Genomic DNA, 23,160 nt, shown 5'->3' on the forward strand with positions numbered 1-23,160 from the left:
GTAAAGCGATTTAGAAAAGATTGCAGTATGGTGTGGCACGTGGCAGTTGACGCTAAATAACGAAAAGTGTGAGGTGATCCACATGAGTTCCAAAAGAAATCCGTTGGAGTTCTATTACTCGATAAGTAGTACAGTTCTCAAGGCTGTCAATTCAACTAAGTACCTGGGTGTTAAAATTACGAACAACTTCAGTTGGAAAGACCACATAGATAATATTGTGGGGAAGGCGAGCCAAAGGTTGCGTTTCATTGGCAGGACACTTAGAAGATGCAACAAGTCCACTAAAGAGACAGCTTACACTACACTCGTTCGTCCTCTGTTGGAATATTGCTGCGCGGTGTGGGATCCTTACCAGGTGGGATTGACGGAGGACATCGAAAGGATGCAAAAAAGGGCAGCTCGTTTTGTATTGTCACGTAGTAGGGGAGAGAGTGTGGCAGATATGATACGCAAATTGGGAGGGAAGTCATTACAGCAAAGACGTTTTTCGTCGCGGCGAGATCTACTTAGGAAATTTCAGCCACCAACTTTCTCTTCCGAATGCGAAAATATTTTGTTGAGCCCAACCTACATAGGTAGGAATGATCATCAAAATAAAATAAGAGAAATCAGAGCTCGAACAGAAAGGTTTAGGTGTTCGTTTTTCCCGCGCGCTGTTCGGGTGTGGAATGGTAGAGAGATAGTATGATTGTGGTTCGACGAACCCTCTGCCAAGCACTTAAATGTGAATTGCAGAGTAGTCATGTACATGTAGATGTACAGGATTACAAAAGGGCGGAATGACGCCGAGGCTCAAGAAAACTCAATTTGTTAAGCAGGAGTTCAACTCACGTAACCATAATTACGACGTCAGGACTTGCTAGAGATCCACAGAAGATGAAATTAATAAAAAATTGTCCACCACCGAAGACATGAGAAGAACTTAAAACTTTCTCAGGGATTACTAGACTTACCACACGTTCGTGCTAGGACAAACGTTTAAACGGCCCGAACTTGGACAACTTGTTGAGGAAGAAGACAGCCTTTGTATGGACTGATGAATGTCAGACTACCTTTGAAAATTGAAGAGGGATTTATTACAGAGTAATGTAGTGTATCATCCTTATCTTTCATTATCATTTAGGATGGGGACAGATTCATAATGTTATAGTTTAAGAGTAGAATAATTTCAGTAAGTTGGAGAAAGAAAAGAAAAACAACACTGACCACTTGCATTCGCGAGTAGGATGTTACCCAAGTGTGAAGATAACTATACGATTTCAGAGGCTCTTGCAGTCGTATGGGATTCAGGAAATTTAAAGGTTACCTAAGGAAACGTAATAATTCCCACAGACCATAAGGCGCTCTCTTATCCGAAGGACTGTCATTAGTTGCATGAAAGACTGAGTAGATGGTCGCTTTTCTTGCAACGATTGAATTATGATGCATGTTATGTGAAAAGTATGGAAAACGTATAACACCTTTACCCGATTGTAGTAGGAAAATCACTGTAGAGGATACCGAGGGTATATCGTAACTGTTTTATTCAAAGGGTGCAGAAAAGTGGAAGAAAATTGGAAACATTTGTAAAACATGCGCCGTCATCAAAGCGAAACGACTGTCTGAATTTGATAAAAACTAAGTATGACGTGAAAAGTTCGAATGGGGAAAAATGGAGGAAGTGTTATAAAACCTATTACGATATACCGTATCCACGTGAAAACGAGAATAATGACGACTTGTGGGTGTGATGGCCAACCAAGTACGTCACACAGACAACAGAGTACTACCATCTTTCATGTGGCCATTCGGGACGTACAAATATGTGAAGAGAAAATAACTGACGCCGTGACACTCAACAACGTGTTGAGAAAAATCACAGAAAGTATGTAGACTTACGATAAGTGCCAATGGGTAAATGTTATCAGTTACGCTAATCACGTTCACAGCTTTACACCTAATAAGATGGAAGTATACAGACCTTTACGGCCCACTGCGCAAAACGACAAGCAATTTCTGCGACATTGAAACTGCACTCAAATCTTTTTCAAAATTTATCAAGCTGTATCCTATTCGGGAAGCAACAGCATAAACAATTTATAACAAACTCGCCAACAATTATTGCGTGCTTATAAGTAAACCGAATGCAATTCTGGCCGATAATGGGGCACAGTTTATGTCGAAACTATGGAATGAAGGACTGAACGCTTACAGAGTAGAACTAATTCATATCTCGGTCTACTGCATGGCTGAAAACGCCGCAGAACTGCATATGCGCGAGCTAGGACGACTTTGCTGGACATACTGTCACCATAACCACAAAGCGTGGGTCAGTTATGTAGACGAATTTGAAACAATAATGTATCCAGGAAGTTACTGGTTTTATATCAGAGGAAATTTTGTTGGTCAGTAAGTGTCAAAGCCTGGTAGAAGAGATTACTGATTCTCCTCCACGGATTAACATTGACATTGCGGTAATGGAAGAACGATTACGAGAGATGATGAGAAAGAAAGCAGAGGCGCAAATTTAGGGTCATGATGGTAAAGCACGATCTCGTAGACCTCGTTCTATTCAAAGCGCACCAAAAGTCAAATTAAAATTAACAACGAAATTTCCAAATTTAAATTTATATATAATGGACCTTTACCTCATACTAATAATGTCTACCCATATTCTGGCAAACAAATCGGAATGAGTGATGTAGGTTCTAAAATTGTACAAACCAAGAAGTAATTGCATCAAAGAGTTGCACAATTAGGGGGGTATAGATGTTTTTCCAAATTTATCTTTTCGAATTTCGTTTCTTTGACCCAGACGATCACTATAAATTTCGTGAGTTTTGTGAACAGAAATTTAGCTTCATACTTAAGCAATATCTTAAATCAATTAAAAACTCTAGCCATGAACAAATTAATTTGCATGTCTATGACTATAAACAGTTTGTGTTTTACATGCAAAGACTCACATACTGAAAACGTGCTTTCTTAAAAATAAAAATAAAAGAAGCTTTAGTTATTATACTAGCATTAAGATGGTGTACTTATGCTAAGCGTATTGAAAAATTTGTTGTTAATAATGTTTCTCTTTACCTCCGCTTGTTATATTCCTACCGTACACTACATGAAATACTACCGATGTTTGTTTTGTAATGTTGACGTCAAAGTGCGATTAGCTTAATCAGTGGCAGTTGGTGTAAGAACACAAGAGCACGTGAACACCTTAACTTTTGACACACTGTGAATTTATTGGTTATTTTTCTTTGAATGCTGATAAACGTAATGTAGATGCGGTAATCTGAAATTCACGGCGCTAAATCTACCTTACCATGCTACATTGCTCCTCTAGACTCACTGAAACCTGGCATCAGTTGCGAGCACGTTTTAAGGAACTTTAGTGCACGCGCGACCTGCGTGACGTAATTACATCACGAGCCAAATATATACGAACTTGATAAAAACTATGCACGGTGTGCACGATTCACGGAGTGCATAGCTGGCCCTTACCGCTCAACTACAAGTTTACGTCAGTGGCACGAGGTGGATAGAACGCTACAGCAGACTTAGCTTGCTGTAAATACCGCTAGACGGTAGCACATATCTCAGATATGCCAATTCACTCACTATGTACAAAATTAGATCAGATCAGTATATATTAAGGTTATACTGATGAAAAAATCTATTATGTGAGATTCTGAATGAGATACAGTACACTAAGTTTTGGTTTTTGTAATACACTAATCCATTTGAGGCACTGAGAACCATAGTCAGTCGTGAGACTGCAGCATTATTCTTGTTTCTGACATTTGTTTATATTATGGTGGGTCAGGTTTATCTGCACTACAGGCCTACATTGTACGTATATTTAAACATTCACGATAAGCTGTCCCAGTGGTTTCTCTGAAATTCACTTAAATGTGGGGTTAAAGATGGCTTGCGTGTGGCCCTTATGGTTCTCAGCACCTCATTTATGTTCTAGTCAACTGACCTTGGTGGTAGATACTGCTACTCAAATTTAATAATTTACGCAAACGGCAGTTCGAGTTGGGAATTGGTTGTTTACTGTGCAAGAATCAGCTTTCCTGTGCAATGTCAACTTGACCTCTGTTTAATACTACCACAAAAGAAAATTACAAGGAAACAGTAGAGAGAAACGAACGAGGGCCTCCCAGACCAGTTCCGTTGCCTAGGAAAGCGACGAACTCAAATAATCGTGATAGAAGCGAACATTTAACAAAGAAGTGTATAATACGCGGAAGTTATTGCGTGGGCGCAATGTAAGTACGTCTGATTGTCAACCTGGAAGTTAATTCCTTAACTGATACGTGTTTTAGAAATACAGTACATTTCTCCGGAAAAGTGTTCCCACCTACACAAAAGTCCGAAGAGAGAGTAGTTAAAGATTAAACATTATTTCATTCTTGCCACAAACTGTACTTAATTATTTACAAACCAACAAAATTCAACAAAAACAATTCTTTCTTTTTTCAGACAAGTTATCCATATTATTATTACTGACATCGGCTGAAGTTGTATAAATATGTTGGTAAGTATAACTGCTACACAGAGGATGCTATTAACTTCACAGTCTCATATTTATCTGAATTTAAAAGTCTGTGAACACCCAAGAGTGTATACTTACGAGTCGCCACTGAGCTTAACTGTCAATTTCAAACCTGATGATCTTTTTTGTTTAAGTGTAATTTACGTTTGTTTGGGTTAGGTAATGTTCCATTGAGTTGATATGAAAGATAGTGGCACTGAGTTGTCATGGTAACGTTGTGCCTATGGTATGGAATGTTTCGCGCACATCTGCATTCCTGTTTTTGTATGTTTCTTCTTTTTGACATTCCCTGACTCTGTCCTTTTCAGGGTAGATTCATGGAATGCTCAGTACAGATAGAGACGTGCTACTTGGAATATTTGCCCATTATGTTTATCATATTCTCTAAATCTTAATCAAAAATGTGCTATGTGCTGTAGCCTGCATAAATTATTTTGTATTATGATGTATATACTATGGTTCAATACCACGGGGGAAAATCAGGAAAACGAGTAATTCTGGCAAAGACTGATCTAGGCACCCGTGGGCCTCTGTGAGGCGCAATCGTTATTAGCGACGCACCAAGAGCACGACGCATTTGAGAGGCGCTACTGACATCAACAACGTGCCCCTCAACTGCCATTTATAATCAAGAATCAAGGTGTGCCTCCAATATTACATACGGCAATGGGAGCACTGTATACGACCACGAAAACGAGGGCTTAAAATCTGCAACGAACTGAAAGGTTATTTTCGTTCACGTTAGAAACTTTGTGATTAGTTATCCACTGACATTCTCAGTGAATTTAATTACAATGATAAGTGTTATACGTAAAACGTGTAGGTACCTGTAGTGTAGGTCATACTTCGTAGTACCTGATGGAAAGTCATCGAGTACCCCAAGGAAGTGCTATAGGTCCTCTGTTGTTCCTGATCTACTTGAACGATTTAAGAGGTCCCGTACACTCCTCTTGGTTTCCTTGCAGATGGTGTTGTCGTTTACCGTCATGTAATGTCATCAGATGACGAAAAACAATTGCAAAATTGATTTAGACAAGATATCTGTATGGTGCGAAAAGTGACAGTTGACTCCAAATCATGAAATTTGCGTTCAAAAACTTACCTACAATGGCTTGTGTAAGAGGTAGATCATTGTCAGATGTATCAGATTCTACTTGCTGTTCATTTGGCGCATCTGAATCACTTGAGTCAGCAGTTTCCACTGAAAAAAAAAAATGTCCTCGTCCGCATTCGTCTCACTACCGAATTTATTATTCTATTGCGTCGGTGGAACATTCTCCAGATAGTAGAGAATCTCCGCCTCCACAATGTCACGCCACCTTGCCATCGTAGCTCCAATTATGCAAACTCGCGAAAATAAACTGCAAGCTCACGTCGATGGCGGCAGAACAGCGTCATATCGCTCCGCTTGACTACAGGCAAGGATATGCTGACAGTAAACTTCCATAAGGGTGACACGCCTCATATCTGCTGTCGTGTAAGAGAACTATTAGCAGTGATCCAGAGGGAGGTTCACGAGGGGGAGGGGGCGCTTCCCCACTGTTTAATATGTTACTCTGTGGGTTTCCAGTGTCACTCTGAAGGTTTGTATGTCGTCATTCCGTAGAAAACGGAAAGCCGCGCTGATGTAAAGCATCGCCCGACCTCCGAATTTTATTCACGGTTTTATGGCCCAAAGTCTTTTAATATGCTCCAATATGTTGCGAATAACGTCATGACACGTCCATAAACTACTTAGTATCTGTGAAACTGTTTAATGTTACCCATATATAAGTTCGTTAAAATCCATACGGATCAAAATTGACCTTCGAGGTATTGCTGGTATAACAGGTAAATTTTTCATACTTCCATGTTGGCAAGAGGGATGAAATTTTGGTGAATTGTACAACCATTAAATGATGAAAAGACATGGGAGTGTTTGGTCCTGTGATGACTATGGAGGGTAGGGGGGCGGAGGGGGGGTAGAGGGTCTGGGCCCTTCGAAAGGCATTCCTGGGTCAAAAATTACCCTCACGGTACTTGTAGTTTTAAATGTTCTGACGAAATGTTCAGCTTCGCCGTTGGATTGCGGGTGGAACGGTGAGCCCATGATGTGGGTAATGACGGAGGCGGTGCAAAACTGTTCAAACTAGGTGACAACAGACTGAACTCCTCTGCCAGTCACAGTCACATCAGGGAGCCCCTCGATGCAAAAGATCGACAGCTAGATCTAAATTGTGGAACGAGGCATAGTAGAGCCGATAAGAATCATGAACAGAAATTTTGTGAAAGTGTCAGCGATGTTGTCCCAACATGTATTCCATTAAGGATCCGCGAAATCCAACAGCAAAAGTTACCAGCGTGCTTGAGGTTTGAGCCATTCAAAAAACTGCTGAGACAGAGCTGAGTGAAGTTTAGTCTTGGCACCGAGAAGTAGGAGTGCTGAATTTGCACATCCAGATCGTGCCAAGTGCAGTGACATCGTGCCAGCTAACTGGTGCGAATGATGCCCCAGTGACCTTGATAGAAAACGAAAAACGTCAGACTGGAAAGTCCAAGAAACTACAGCACATGATTGGTCATCATTGGTGTGAGGCAAAATTGCAGCTTGATGAACAGCAAAGGTATGCCAGTTTTTGTATCCAGCCTACTCCCCAAATGAGGGGTGCCTAGGAAACCGGCTTTTTCGGATCTCTAGAAAACAATTCAAGCAAGTCGTACTAAAGAGTTTTATTACGAAATGAATCAATGATAATAATTGAGTTTCACAATAACACATAAGTGTCGCAAGCAAAGGGCGACGTCCAAATAGGAAATCTCTTCAGTATATACAATTCATAATACAAGTGAAGTAGTACAGTTGTTGCTTCTATCCAGGTCGCTGGTTTGGACGCTTCTGTAGAAATGGGCCACGACCAGTGAGGAGCGGCCTTAATGTTTTCTTCGCCTAGAGGCGTGTTGTCATCCTAGAGAGGGGTTGGTCAGCGTACTATTAGCTGATTTCTTCACAGTCCTCTTTGCTCTATCGTTCCCGATCGGTGTGCCTGCGCTTGACCTTACGCCGGAACACCAATGAGCAAAATGTCGGTGAACCTCAGACCTACTATCTATCTAGCTGAACACGGCCAACTAATCAGGACATAGGGCAAGAGAATCTAAAAATCAGGATCCAGTGCTGTGCCTGAGCAATTTTCCGGTGATTAAGCGGAATGCTATGCAAAGCATGTGTGTAATGCATGGCTACATGAAGAAGAAGTCTCGTCAAATGATGAATCTGAGCTAACAGGGTGAAGAGAAAGACATCTGCATTGGCATGCTTAGAAGTGGATCGATACACAATCTCATACTGGTAATCTGACAAAATAGGAGCCCATCTGCGCTATGTGAGTTGGAACTGCCTGAGAAGGGTAAACAAAGACTGTAGAGCTTTAAGGTCAGTTTTCTCCCAAAAAGACACTGGTGAAACGTAGTGAAACCACAGACAATTGAAAGAGCGTCCATTTCAGTTTGTGAATAATTACACTGAGATTTTTTTCAAGAATTTTGAAGGAAAGGCAATCGGCCTGTCAACTGCACCAAATTTATGCAAGAAAATAGCACCATTGTCAGAAGAAGAAGCAAGACTATAGGTGGACTGGATCAAAATGAGCAAGACATCTATACTAAGCACAGCATCTTTCAACTTTTCGAAAGCAGACTGACACTCTTGCTACCAAACAAAAGGAACATTCTTCCTGCACAAGTGATGCACAAGAGCCTCGTTTTGAGCGGCGTTAGAAATAAATTGTATGTAATACGTAAGACTTCCCAAGATAGACTGCAATTGCCGGACATTGTATGGGGATGAAAGAACACTTACAGCAAACAAATATGATTACATTTAGTGACCAACCAGGCTGTTAATGACGTGTCCTAAGTACTCAGGTTCAGCCTGAAAAAACATACATTTGTCTGTGTTACATTTTAGAGCAGCTGCAAACAATACTTGAAACACAGGCAAAGATTGCTGATGTGTTCTTTAGGAGTTCGACCTGAGATGACAATGTCATCTAAATGGTTCGAGCAAAAAGGAACATTAGCAGTCAGCTGCTCCAGAAAGCACTGAAATATAGCGGATATGGAGGCAGTGCCAGACGGCAGTCTCAAAAATTGGAAGAGACCCAGATGAGTGTTAATTACAAAGATCTCTTGCTACAGCTCATCCAGAGGGATTTTCAAATAAGCGTCGTGAATATCAGCTTGGGAAAGTAACGACCGGCGCCCAATTTATGCGTGAGTTACTGTGAGCGCGGGAAGGGGTACTTGTCAGTGACTATTTGAGGATTCACAGTTTGCTTGAAATCGGTTCACAGACAAAGTCTGCCGGATGTGTTCTTCAGAATGACGAGAGGGGCGCCCAGTGACCATCAGTAATGTTTGCTACGACCTCACTGACTTGCAAAGCAGTATGTTCCTGAGCCACCTGTTCTCGAAGACCAAGGGGACCAGCACGAGCTCAAACAAAACGGTACTGCGCATTGTCCTTCTCTGTGTCACGGGTAACAAATTATTGGCTTTCCCTAAGTACTCAGAAAAAAAATCTGAAATTCAGCACGTAACTTAGCAATATTGTCCCAACGATCAAAGCAATAAATACTTGTTTCTGAATGCTCAACCCAAACAAATCAAAAGCATTAGGACTGTCTTGGGAGGAAAGAAACGTATATGTCACTGTTTCCGTCAAATGGTTCAAATGGCTCTGAGCACTATGGGACTTGACATCTGAGGTCATCAGTCCCATAGAACTTAGAACTACTTAAACTTAAATAACCTAAGGACATCACACACATCCATGCCCGAGGCAGGATTCTAACCTGCGACCGTAGCGGCCGCGCGGTTCCGGACTGAGCGCCTAGAACCGCTAGACCACCGCGGCCGGCAAAAAATTTGTTATCCTCACGTAGCATTGCATATGAGTTGGGAGCCTTTCCCGACCGGCTGGCTACTGCAGTGTTCTTTTGCACTAAAGGCGCAATGGGGCTCGGAAAACACATTACATACTGTTTGGGAGTTATATTTGCGTGAAGGAGTAGCAGGAGGGGGTTCGTTAAGCTTCTGTAAAGACACAGACTGTATATGTCTCCATTTGGAGCAAAATAGAATGTCGTTTCACGCGAGGGAGCAAGATCGGTGACCATGTGCCTCATTAAAGCGAGAGCACCACGCCACACCTTGTGCCGGACGCGACACATGTTTACGTGAGCGCTGTGGCTCTGGACGGCCAGGCCGCAGTTTGCGAGCTGGCGGCAAGAAATGTTTGTCGCGGCTATCTACAGAACAAACAGGCGCTAACTCGAAAGTGTCTTGTGCGCTTTTACAGTAATCTTGATAGTCTATAGTCTACAAACAAGGTTCCGAATATTTAGGAGTGTGATCCAAAATTCTAGAGTCAGCTACATGTGCGTGATGGCATCACGAACCATTGCATCACTGTTATATTAATCGCAGTCTCATTTGTGTCTACACTGTCTAGTAAGGTCTTGCAGTTCAGTCACCCACTGACTGCATGTGTGTCCTTGTTGCTTTCGCAACCTAAATAATTTGTAATGGGCTGCCACCAGTTGTACCCAGTCCTAATAATACACTGAATAAGCGCCTGCGATTGGTTCTCATACTGTACTAGGACTTTGCAAAAAGTTAGGCGCAAAGCCTGTAAATAGTCACTCTCGCTTTCACCGAGAAATAAGAACGTGTGTCAGTGCTTGTATGTGCATGCGCGCTGGACTGTTTGAGGTAATCTGTCCAGTATTCCTTCATCCCATCAAACCCACGAAAAGGCTGCACATGCGCAGGCGGTGCAGGCGTTGGCGTTTCCTCTGACGTTGGGTCCAGCGTCTTGTGTGAAGTCATCTGCGCCACCATGAAGAGACTTTACACGTCAGGCATTTGCATCATTTGTTGACTCTGAAACTGAATGAACTCGGTTAGCTAAACTGCAGGCGGCGAAACAAGTCATTGTGGCACAGTAGCCATTATCAATTAAGCAATGCACGAACAGCAGATAGCTAAAATAGAACAAAAAGAAAAAATGGTAAGTGTAACAGAAGAGCAATAAGATCACAAACAAAGCAAACACTGGGGACACAGAAGACAATCAGTAACAGCAAAAACCAAGAAAAACGTCGACAGAACAGGAAGAAGTAACAAGACTGCCACACTCAGGAACGACCACCCATCGCCGGGTTTGTTGCGTAAGATTACAGAATGGTGTAGCAATTGTTGTCGTAGGAACGCTGCACAGGAAGATAAATGATTAATGAACAAGTTAACACAACATATAGAGGATTTACATAACTTGTATTTCTGCAAGCATACGAAGACTCATTACAAATAATAGAACAATAAATAGAGTCCAGCTATGTTAGTGTCAAACAAGACGGGGCTCTCTAAACTAACGCGTGAACGATGGTGTCGGAGCAGCGATTAGGGGCGTCACAAGAGCGAAGAGGCTCCATGTACGAGTGGCTGTATGGCTGCCACTCCATGTACGATTGGCTGTATGGCTGCCATCAGCCGTCCTATATTACAGCGGCGCTAGAGGGCGCTCTTAGAACGGAGCGGCTACAGGCATGTCTTACCGGGCATGTTTCATTGGGCCCAGCACAGGTTGAATCATAAATGAAGAAAAATATGTCGAGGACCGCATGTTGCAATGCGTAACACGTGACGCACCGTTGTTAGTTTCGTTCTCCTCAGTGTACTGTGTACGTAAAAAAAAACACACCTGTTAACATTGAACGAGATACCGAGATACCGACAAGCCTGGTGATCACGACATGCCTTTCACCCATAGATACAACACATGACACACTAATGAGCTGATGTGTTCTGCCAGCGTTTGAAAGATACGAGAAAAAACACATCCTATCGTAATGTATGTGAAATTGTATCAGAACTTGTGAAACACACGTAACCAGAGGTAATGGAGTGTACAGTCCCAAGTCAGGGAATGTGTGTCCTGTAAGTGGAAAGAGTGGTCAACGGCGGAAGTAAAACCGCAGCGTGAATGACGTGTTTACAACACCTCTGTGCTGCTCACTTTGCCCGATTCTTGCCGTGTCGACAGCTGCTAACAGCCGCGTCGCAGTGTTTCTACAGTACCATGGCAAGTTTCACAAACTAGGAATACGCCGACATCCACCTCACCTACGGGCTTGCAGATGGAAGAGGTGACGTTGCAAGGAAACTGTATCACAAGAGGTTTCCTAGCCGGCGCTTTCCATCCGCACAAACGTTTTACTTTGCGGACAGGCGCTTGAGGGAGTATGGTGCATGTGTAGCACCTCCAGAATTTAGTGGTCGCGTCCGACCGTCGACGTACAGTGCGGATGACGAAGAAAAAGTGTTACATACTGTTGCGGAGGGCCGAACAATAAGCACCAGGTCTCTCGCCAAAGCGGTCGGAATGTCACAATGTATTGTTATGCGAGTACTCCATAGAAACCATTACCATCCCTTTAGTATGCAGAAGGTACAGGCATTATTTCCGGAAAACTACCAGAGGAGGCTGGACTCTTGCAACTTTATCTTACGGCGTCAGACCCACGACCAGCATTTTTCACTAACAACACTGTTCACCGACGAAGCCTATTTCACTAAGGAGGGTATAGCGAATTCGCATAATTGGCACGACTGGGCGGCCGAAAACCCCCACAGCACAGTGATACGAGGGTACCAACAACGATGCGGTGTCAATATCTGGTGTAGTATTATTGACCACCATCTCATAGGGCCACATGTGCTACGACAATGGCTTACAGGAGAGCGGTATTTGCGTTTCCTGTACGCTACATTATCAGAATTGTTAGAAGACATTAGTTTGGCCTCTCGTATGAACCCGTGGCACATGCATGATGGTACCCCCGTTCACTTCAGCGGCATAGTGCCACGCCACCTGGACAGTATCTTCCCTTCGAAATGGATCCGTCGTGGAGGCCCTGTAGCATGGCCAACAAAATCGCCAGGACTGAATCCACTGGATTCCTTTTTGTGGGTCCACCTGAAATCTGTGACTTATGAAGAAGAGGTTGTTGAGGGCAACACCCTTCAACGCAGAATACAGCATGCCTGTAATTGCAAAGAGACACAGAATGTTGGATCGTGTTCAGAAATCCTTCCTGCGAAGAGTTCAACTTTGCCACACATATCGTGGCCGTCATTTCGAACAGTACTTATAAACCGCCACTGCAGCTTCTGGTCATACGTATCTGTGTTAGTTTCGATTTGTACAGCTGTACTGTATTCGTTTGTATTAACTGCCACATACCTGTGTAGTTGTATTTTGTATTCTGCATCTGTGTACTCCTTTCATAAAACTAAATCTGAGGCGCAAAAACCAAAATATAAAACATTCATGTACAGTAGTGCAGCCCCTCATCACGTTCCTTCCCCTATGCCAACCATCCACGATACATATACCGGCCAGCGTAACAGGTACAAGACAGATGTGGTCGCTGTCATTGCTCACAGTGTCACGCAGACCGTCGCTTGACGCCGCATGCCTCGCCTACTCATGAGCGGATAGACTACCTACAACACTCACAAGTTGTGCCGTGTTGCCGATCTGTCCCCTTGGCCAATGTCGGCGCTCAGTAACACCCAAAGTCCACTTCCTATTTCCAGATTTTTACCATTCAATTGCATTTTCATTTATTGACAAAGGAACATGCGGAAAACGAATTTATGTTTGTAGCTCAGTGTGTGACAATTTGCAGGACATATTTTTCCTCATTTATGACTCACCTTGTGTGTGTGTGTGTGTGTGTGTGTGTGTATGTGTGTGTGTTGGAGAGTCAGATAAGTAAATTACAATTTTTTGACGATTGGTATATGAAGCTAGAATATACAAAAGGTATAAAATTGCAAAACAACCTAACATATCACATAAAATTAGAAAATTTTACCGTGCGGGACATAGACTCCAAACGAAACTTACACAGTTAAAACATAGATATATGTAAGTATGATCTTAGAAATAATAAAATACAGGTAATGCAGACTCCTTGACAATTCACTTCCACTTTTACTCTATATGATAGTTAAGTCAAACGTCATCAATAATTTTCTCTGCTTAGATCTGACAGCAGTAATACACATGACAAACTGTGTACAATGGTAAGGGGCAGTTTTCGAATCCTGTCACATTAACTGACTTACATGTCATTCCTATAGAAATATACAGTGTAAGTAAACTCATGTTACTGCTGCTTTATGTACAGTTATCATTTGGTAGAAATCGATGTATATACAGTTGTTTCCTTCTCTGCCTCAGATGCCACTAGTAAAGGGCTATAAATCCGAAAACGAGTTTTGGCAAATAAAACATTTCTAGCGCAGCTTGTGGTGCATAGAAGATATACTTTTAACAAATCTCTGAAAGCTGTGGAGCACCAAGCATTCGAGATTTTTTACGTCCTCAGCAAATCACAGTTTCGGTTTCAGGAGAGTTTCTCTACTGAGAATGCCATTTACATGTTCACTCACCAATCATAACATGCACTAAATAACAAACTAGCACTGGCTGTTAATTTCTGTGACCTATCTAAGGTGTTTTGTGATGTCCTTAGCTTCGTTAGTTTTAAGTAGTTCTAAGTTCTAGGGGACTGATGACCATAGCGGTTAAGTTCCATAGTGCTCAGAGCCATTTGAACCATTTGAATCTATCTAAGGCATTTGAATTTGTGGACAATAATATTCCTCTAAATAAACTATGGTTTCATGGAGTTGATGGTAAGGCCAACTATTGGCAATGTTATATCTAACTACAAGAATGCAGAAGGTTGTTCTTAGTAATGAAATCAAAGTAATCATGTTAAATTCTTGTAACTTCATCTATGGAATTCCCCAAAGCTCCGTATTAGGTCTGACATTGTTCCTCATATACTGGGTGGGGCAAATAAAAGTGACCCGGACGAGTGGATACAGTTCGACGTGAATGTATACTTATAACCAGGCCCTCTGACACGCAAGTCGTGTAAGCCCCCGGCATGTGATCCACACCAGTTCAGAGTGTAGTCTGGGCATTGTCAGTGTGAGTGGAGCAGTGGTAAAGGGGACGATGGTACAGATAGTGGAGCAACAGATGTCAACTGTGGAAAGTTACGTGACAACAAAATCGTGGAAACGATGTGGTCAGTTGCTTGTTGAGAAGTTTAATGATATCGGAATGCCAGCAAAGAATGGCATGTAACCCTGGAACCGAAAATCGTGTGAGACAGAATCTATTTTGAACAAGTCAAAAAACGTTCCGAAACGTGCACGCACATGAGAAAATGTTGCTGCAGTTCACCAGGAGAAGCTTCATAGTCCTACCAAATCGCCGGCTGTTGTTGCCGAGCGGTTCTAGGCGCTTCAGTCCCGAACCGCGCTACTGCTACGGTCGCAGGTTCGAATCCTGCCTTGGATATGGATGTGTGTGATGTCCTTAGGTTAGTTAGGTTCAAGTAGTTCTAAGTTCTAGGGGACTGATGACCTCAGATGTTAAGTCCCATATTGCTTAGAGCCATTTGAATCTGGACTACCAAATCAAACCAACACTTGTCGCAAGAGACCGGCATCTCACGTTGATCATGCGGTCGAATACTCCACCTGGACCTGCACATGCATTACTACCGAGTGTCTGTTGTTCGTGCATTAAAACCAGCAAATACACATCAGCGTCTCTAGTTTTGTGGGCTGCTGTTGGATGAGGCAGCAATGAATAGCTTGGTCATAGATCTGTACTTTCCTTCTGATGAACCGTAGTTTCAAGTGACTGGTTATGTCAACTAACAGAAACACAGGTTCTAGGCAACGGAGAACCAGCATAGCTTCCACGAAACACCATTGCAGGATCAGACGGTTAGGGTTCGTTGTACAGTGTCTGCACGCCGCATTATTGGTCCCATCTTCTTTCATCAGACTCTGCCTTCGGTGCGTTACATTTCCAACATTCTGAAAGCATTTCACCATTTCTTGCAGCATTAATAAAGGAAAAAAAGACCCACATTTACTTCCAATAGGATGATGCAACTGCCCATACAGCCGGCTGAAGACTGGAGCGCATTTATACAGTTTTGTAAGCAGAGGTCTGTATAGTCGAGGCGCTACCTGGCTACCAAGGTCACCTGATCTGTCAGTCTACTATTACTTTGTTTGGGAAGCCCTCATGTCTAGAATGTTTCACTATAACCCCCACAGTCTTCAGGAACCGCAGCGGAACATATAGGATGACATAACAGCAATTCCAGCAATCTAGCTTCGATCCGCATTCAGCAACTTGTTGGCCATGGCTCACAAGTGCTAAGGGATGAATAATGGTCACTTTCTTAACATCTCCTATAGTCAGGTTAGTATTGCGCCTCCTTTCCTGTGCTGTGTTTCTGCGTACCCTGGAACTCTGTGCTCCAGGCCACTTTTATTTGTCCCAACCTGCAGGTAGCGAACTTTCGTCTAACACACGACAAGCAGAATTAGTTCCTTTGTGGACAACATTAGTATAGTATTCAATCCAAGCATGCATACAGCAACCGAAGAAATGCTAAACCATGATCTTAAATCTGTCACTGATTAGTTTTCTGCGGATAGTCTCACTTCCTGTTTTAAAAAGACAGAACATATTCAGTTCTGCACATCCATCGACACTGCACCATGGATAATTGTTAGATCTGGTGAGAAAATAATAAATAGGGTGGAATCTTCAAATTTGCTGGGTTTCGTCAATAATCAGAATTTAGATTTAAAAAACACTTTTTGGAACTCCAAACACAAGTTATTACAGTTACAATTGCACTTAGAATCATCGCAAAATCTTTGGAGAGACAAATCCGAAAGGCGATATATTTTACAAATTTTCATCCAACAATGTCATGGAATAATGTTCTGGGATAACTCATCTTTAATGAAAAAGTCTTGTTGTTGTTGTGGTCTTCAGTCCTGAGACTGGTTTGATGCAGCTCTCCATGCTACTCTATCCTGTGCAAGCTTCTTCATCTCCCAGTACCTACTGCAACCTACATCCTTCTTAATCTGCTTAGTGTATTTATCTCTTGGTCTCTCTCTATAATTTTTCCCCTCCACGCTACCCTCCAATACTAAATTGGTGATTCCTTGATGCCTCAGAACATGTTCTACCAACCGATCCCTTCTTCTAGGCCCGCATCTCGTGGTCGTGCGGTAGCGTTCTCGCTTCCCACGCCCGGGTTCCCGGGTTCGATTCCCGGCGGGGTCGGGGATTTTTCTCTGCCTCGTGATGGCTGGGTGTTGTGTGCTGTCCTTAGGTTAGTTAGGTTTACGTAGTTCTAAGTTCTAGGGGACTGATGACCATAGCTGTTAAGTCCCATAGTGCTCAGAGCCATTTGAACCATTTGAACCTTCTTCTAGTTAAGTTGTGCCACGAACTCGTCCCCAATTCTGTTCAATACCTCCTCAATATTTATGTGATCTACCCATCTAATATTCACCATTCTTCTGACACACCACATTTCGAAAGCTTCTATTCTCTTCTTTTCCAAACTGGTTATCGTCCATGTTCCACTTCCATACATGGATAGGCTCCATACAAATACTTCCAGAAACGACTTCCTAACACTTAAATCTATACTCGATGTTAACAAATTTCTCTTCTTCGGTAACGCTTTCCTTGCCATTGCCAATCTACACTTTATATCCTCTCTACCTCGACCATCATCAGTTATTTTGCTCCCCAAATAGCAAAACTTCTTTACTACTTTAAGTGTCTCATTTCCTAATCTAATTCCTGCAGCATCACCCGACTTAATTCGACTACATTCCATTATCCTCGTTTTGCTTTTGTTGATATTCATGTTATATCCTCCTTTCAAGAGACTGTCCATTCCGTTCAACTGCTCTTCCAAGTCCTTTGCTGTCTCTGATAGAATTACAAAGTCATCGGCGAACCTCAAAGTTATTATTTCTTCTCCATGGACTTTAGTACCTACTCCGAATTTTTCTTTTGTTTCCTTCACTGCTTCCTCAATATACAGATTGAATAACATCGGGGAGAGTCTACAACCTTGTCTCACTCCCTTCCCAACCACTGCTTCCCTTTCATGCCCCTCGACACTTATAGCTGCCATCTGGTTTCTATACAAATTGTAAATAGCCTTTCGCTCCCTGTATTTTTCTCCTGCCACCTTCAGAATTTGAAATAGAGTATTCCAGTCAACATTGTCGAAAGCTTTCTCTAAGTCTACAAATGCTAGAAAAGTAGGTTTTCCGTTCCTTAATCTATCTTCTAAGATAAGACTTATGGTCAGTATTTCCTCACGTGTTCCAATATTTCTATGGAATCCAAACTGGTCTTCCCAGAGGTCGGCTTCTACCAGTTTTTCCATTCCTCTGTAAAGAATTCGTGTTAGTATTTTGCAGCTGTGACTTATTAAACTGATATTTCGGTAATTTTCACATCTGTCAACACCTGCTTTCTTTGGGATTGGAATTATCATATTCTTCTAGAAGTCTGAGGGTATTTCACCTGTCTCATACATCTTGCTCACCAGATGGTAGAGTTTTGTTAGGACTGGCTCTCCTAAGGCTGTCAGTAGTTCTAATGGAATGCAGACCACTCCTGGGGCCTTGTTTCGTCTTAGGTCTTTCAGTGCTCTGTCAAACTCTTCACGCATTATCATACCTCCGATTTTATCTTCATCTACATCCTCTTCCATTTCCATAATATTGTCCTCAAGTACATCGCCCTTGTATAGAGCCACTATATACGCCTTCCACCTTTCTGCTTTCCCCTCTTTGCTTACAACTGGGTTTCCATTTGAGCTATTGATGTTGATGCAAGTGGTTCTATTTTCTCAAAAGGTCTCTTTAATTTTCCTGTAGGCAGTATCTATCTTACCCCTAGTGAGATAAGCCTCTATATCCTTACATTTGTCCTCTAGCCATCCCAGCTTAGCCAATTTGCACTTCCTGGCGATCTCATTTTTGAGACGTTTGTATTCCTTTTTTCCTGCTTCATTTACTGCATTTTTTTATTTTCTCCTTTCGTCAATTAAATTCAATAATTCTTCTGTTACCCAAGGATTTCTTCAAGCCCTCGTCTTTTACCTACTTGATCCTCTGCTGCCTTCACTACTTCATCCCTCAAAGCTATCCATTCTTCTTCTACTGTATTTCTTTTCCCCATTCCTGTCAATTGTTCCCGTATCCTCTCCGTGAAACTCTTTACAACCTCTGACTTAGTCAGTTTATCCAGGTCTCATCTCCTTAAATTCCCACCTTTTTGCGGTTTCTTCAGTTTTAATCAAATCACAACCAATAGACTGTGATCAGAGTCCACATGTGCCCCAGGAAATGTCTTACACTTTAAAACCTGGTTCCTAAATCTCTGTCTTACCATTATATAATCTACCTGCTACCTTCTAGTATCTCCAGGCTTCTTCCATGTATACAACCTTCTTTCATGATTCTTGAACCAAGTGTTAGCTATGATTAAGTTACGCTCTGTGCAAAATTCTACCAGGCAGCTTCCTCTTTCATTTCTTACCCTAATCCGTATTCACCTTCTACGATTCCTTCTCTTCCTATCGAGTTCCAGTCACCCATGACTATTAAATTTTCGTCGACCTTCACTATCTGAATAATTTATTTTATATCATTTTTTTTCTATGTCGTCATCATCTGCAGAGCTAGTTGGCATATAAACTTGTACTACTGTAGTAGGCGTGGGCTGCGTGCCTATCTTGGCCACAATAGTGCGTTCACTATGCTGTTTGTAGTAGCTTACCTGAACTATTATTTTATTCATTATTAAACCTACTCCTGCATTACCCCTATTTGATTTTGTATATATAAACATGTATTCACCTGACCCGAAGTCTTGTTCCTCCTGACACCGAACTTCACTAATTCCCACTATATCTAACTTTAACCTATCCATTTCCCTTTTTAAATTTCCTAACCTACCTGTCCGTTTAAGGGAGCTGACATTCAGACGCTCAGATCCGTAGTACGCCAGTTTTCTTTCTCCTGATAACGACGTCCTCTTGAGTAGTCCCCGCCCGGAGTTCCGAATTGTAGACTATTTTACCTCCGGAATATTTTATCCAAGAGGACGCCATCATCATTTAACCATACAGTAAAGCTGAAAGCCCTCGGGAAAAATTACGGCTGTAATTTCCTCTTGCTTTCAGGCGTTCGCAGTACCAGAACAGCAAGGCCGTTTTGGTTAGTGTTACAAGGCCAGATCAGTCAATCATCCAGACTGTTGACACTGTAACTACTGAAAATGCTGCTGCCCCTCTTCAGGAACCAAACGTTTGCGTGGCCTCTCAACAGATACACCCCGTTGTGGTTGCACCAACGGTATGGCTATCTGTATCGCTGAGGCAGACAAGCCCCCCCTCCAATGGCAAGGTCCATGGTTCATGGGTGGGGGAGGGGGGTCCGTTTAGGAAGTTGGACATTTTGAGTATAGATTCATTTTTTTTTTAATCTTATGGGACTTAACTGCTAAGGTCGTCAGTCACTACGCTTACACACTACTTAGCCTAAATTATCCTAAGGACAAACACACACACCCATGCCCTTGGGAGGACTCGAACCTCCACCGGGAGCAGCCATACAGTCCATGACTGCAGCGCCTTAGACCGCTCGGCTAATCCTGCGCGGCACTACTGATTCACAGCGTAGTTATTCCCACATGAAGTTAGTTGTACATAATCCACTGCACCTCAAAAGGAGCAATGATGTAGGTAATAGAAAGTACGAGAAGAAAAATAAAATTTGTTGCTCCACACTAAGATTCTCTTTAGCACAAAAAGTGGTGTATTAAGCGGCAAACACAATTTTTGATCAGTTACCCACTGATATCAACTGTCAGCCCGGCAGCAAGAAATTGAAAAACGTTTCACCTTGACAAATCTTTCTATTACATACTATAATTTCTATTATTGTAACGTGTTAAATATGGCAGGTAGGAGCTACCAACACATATATGCATATTTAAAAAACTGTATAAATATGTAGCAGGTAGCCTTATTTACAAATTAATCTGTGATGCAAATGTACAATGCCTTCTTACACATCATTATGATTTACCTTGAAAATGATCCATGGAACATGAAACTCTCCAACGTACTACGTGCCTAACCTGTCAGCACCTTGCTTGTTTAGAGATGAAATTATTACATCGTTCTTGAAGACTGACTATTTCTCCTGTCGCACGTATCTTGCGTAAGCAATTTTGTTCAGGTATGCCTCCCAAGGGTCTCAGTAATTCTGAATGAATGACGTCTACTCCAGGAGTCTTGGTTATAGATCTTTCAATGTGTTGTCGAATTATTCTCGTCAAGGTCACTCCATCACCTGAGCTGATATTTACCACCATTTTGCTGAGAGTCTCATGACACGGACATTGACACACGATGCAACATTGACCTGACAGTGTCAGCAGTGGTACAAAGCTTGCATAACTGGAATAACCATGAAATTAATTGGTTGTTTATAACAAATACTCACTCCCAGATCACACTCAGAAATCACTCTCTCCCTATGGTAGGCAGGCCCTTTAATGACAGGACAAACAAAGAATATTATTTGTTACAATTATTATTATTATGTAAAATGAAGGTGGTAGGAAAGAAATGAAAGGAAGGGGAAGAGACTAATGACATCAAATTCATTGGAAATTTGAGTGGAACCAGCGGCGTCGATGGAAAACGTGAGTTGGACCAGGACTCAAACCTGGAATGTCTTCCATATTAGGCACTTGCGTTAACCACTGCACCACAGAGTTTACTGCAAGCGCATGGACTGTCTTGACACGCTCTCTGGATAACCCACTCTCCCACACAGTGCCAGTGACAAAGAACAGTCACCAATGTAATTTTGTCGCCTACATGGGCAGTGAATCCACAAACTTCAGTACGCATGCACATTTGTGTCCGACCTACAGTGAAAGTCTGAAATTCTGAGCATGGAGGACTTGGTCGGGGGTGTGGGTCAGCTAGAGACAGTGCCCAGATAGACCGCTCATTTACAATAAAAGCTGTGTCTGGGTGGAGCAGTGGTTAACGCAGCTGCCTAATAAACACGAGATCCCAGGTTGGAATCCCAGTATGGCACACATTTTCACTCATCGCTGCTGATTCTGCATAAATTCCCAAATCGGCTGCTATCATTTGTTGCTTCTCTTTCCATTCCTTTCACCCACACTCTGCATTCAGTTTACATAATATGTATCACAGCTGCAGATTCCGCGTGGTGTCTGCACTTTCAGATATATCCAAAACAACAGAAACCACGCATTCATACATGTACAATTGCAACTATTTACGACAAAAACTCAAAATCTGGCCCAAAACTCACCTGATTCTCTCCCCATCTACCCAAATCTAAAATGACGACACTCGCTTAGTAGGAATAACAATAAATATTATTTGTTATTATTATTGTTATTGCTATCATTACTATTATTATTATTGTTATTATTATTATTTATAGCAAATATGCAAACCCTGGCCGCAAACATACTCGAACGCTTCCCTTTAGTGCACAAGCCTCAAATGATGAGGCCCACGCAAATGCTCAAGTTACAAAGGCTGAGGAGAAGGACAAAGTTTGAATCGTATTGGTACGTGGGGGGAGCTTGTGAAGGACAGCGTGTGTGTGCAGGATGGCAATTCCCCAGGGGGAGAGAAGTGAAGGTATCTTCACTCAATTGCCTTAGTATGCAACCTGATACTCCAGAAGTTTAATTGTATCAGTCACTTTTATCTGGCAAGGTCAAGGTCGTCTCGTAGCCGCACAGGTACCCTTCTACCATTTACTTTTCTTGCTGTAATACTGCCTTCCGTTAGTTTCCTCATACAGGCTTTCTATATGTTTCTTCGACCTTTCTGTCTTACATTATGTGCTTAGTATTGGTTTGTCATCTGAGCCCTCGGTATTCATGGAATAGAGCCTCTTTTTCCCAAAGATCTCTTCATTTTTTCCATAGGTGGCAAATATTGTTCCCCTGTTTGTGGTGACGTGTTGCATGATAAAATACATGTCGTCGTGAAAGCTGATATTATCTTATATGTTTTATCTATGAGAGCTTAGCATGTTACGTGTCTGTTATTATTGCCGTGAAAACATTCTCCTTCGTATGAAATTTGAGCATGTAATGAACAACATTGCGACCTCGCAATTGTTCATGACATGTGAGGTAGTTAATAAATTTCCATAGTGCTACGGAAGAGTTCTTAAAATGAACTAAACGAAGACAGTTTCAATCAAGATCTTCAACTGTCCTAATATAACCTATCAGTATAAACAAATTCCTCCTAGTAGGAGAAATGCTTGCACTGGAGATGTAGCTGCTCACCATTTGCCTTCATACCTAATGACAAGAAAAAGTTTAATTGAAATCCAAAGTCTCAAAGCTTTCGTAGCACCAGCACATGTCTTAAAACACTCTGCGTCACCCTGGGTCTATGATGCCTGCTATTCTGTTCCATAATCTTGTTGAATTTCCACGTGGAACGATAAGCTTAGAACATTTTTGAAAACGAATGCCCATTAAATGACGTTATTTCGTCGGTTTTTGATTCTGCAAAAGTGTATGATGTACCTCGCTCTACCCTGCAGTTTTTAAGTAAGTTCTAAGGTAG

This window comes from Schistocerca nitens, chromosome 7 (genome assembly GCF_023898315.1).
Source record: "Schistocerca nitens isolate TAMUIC-IGC-003100 chromosome 7, iqSchNite1.1, whole genome shotgun sequence".
Classification (NCBI taxonomy): Eukaryota; Metazoa; Arthropoda; class Insecta; order Orthoptera; family Acrididae; genus Schistocerca; species Schistocerca nitens.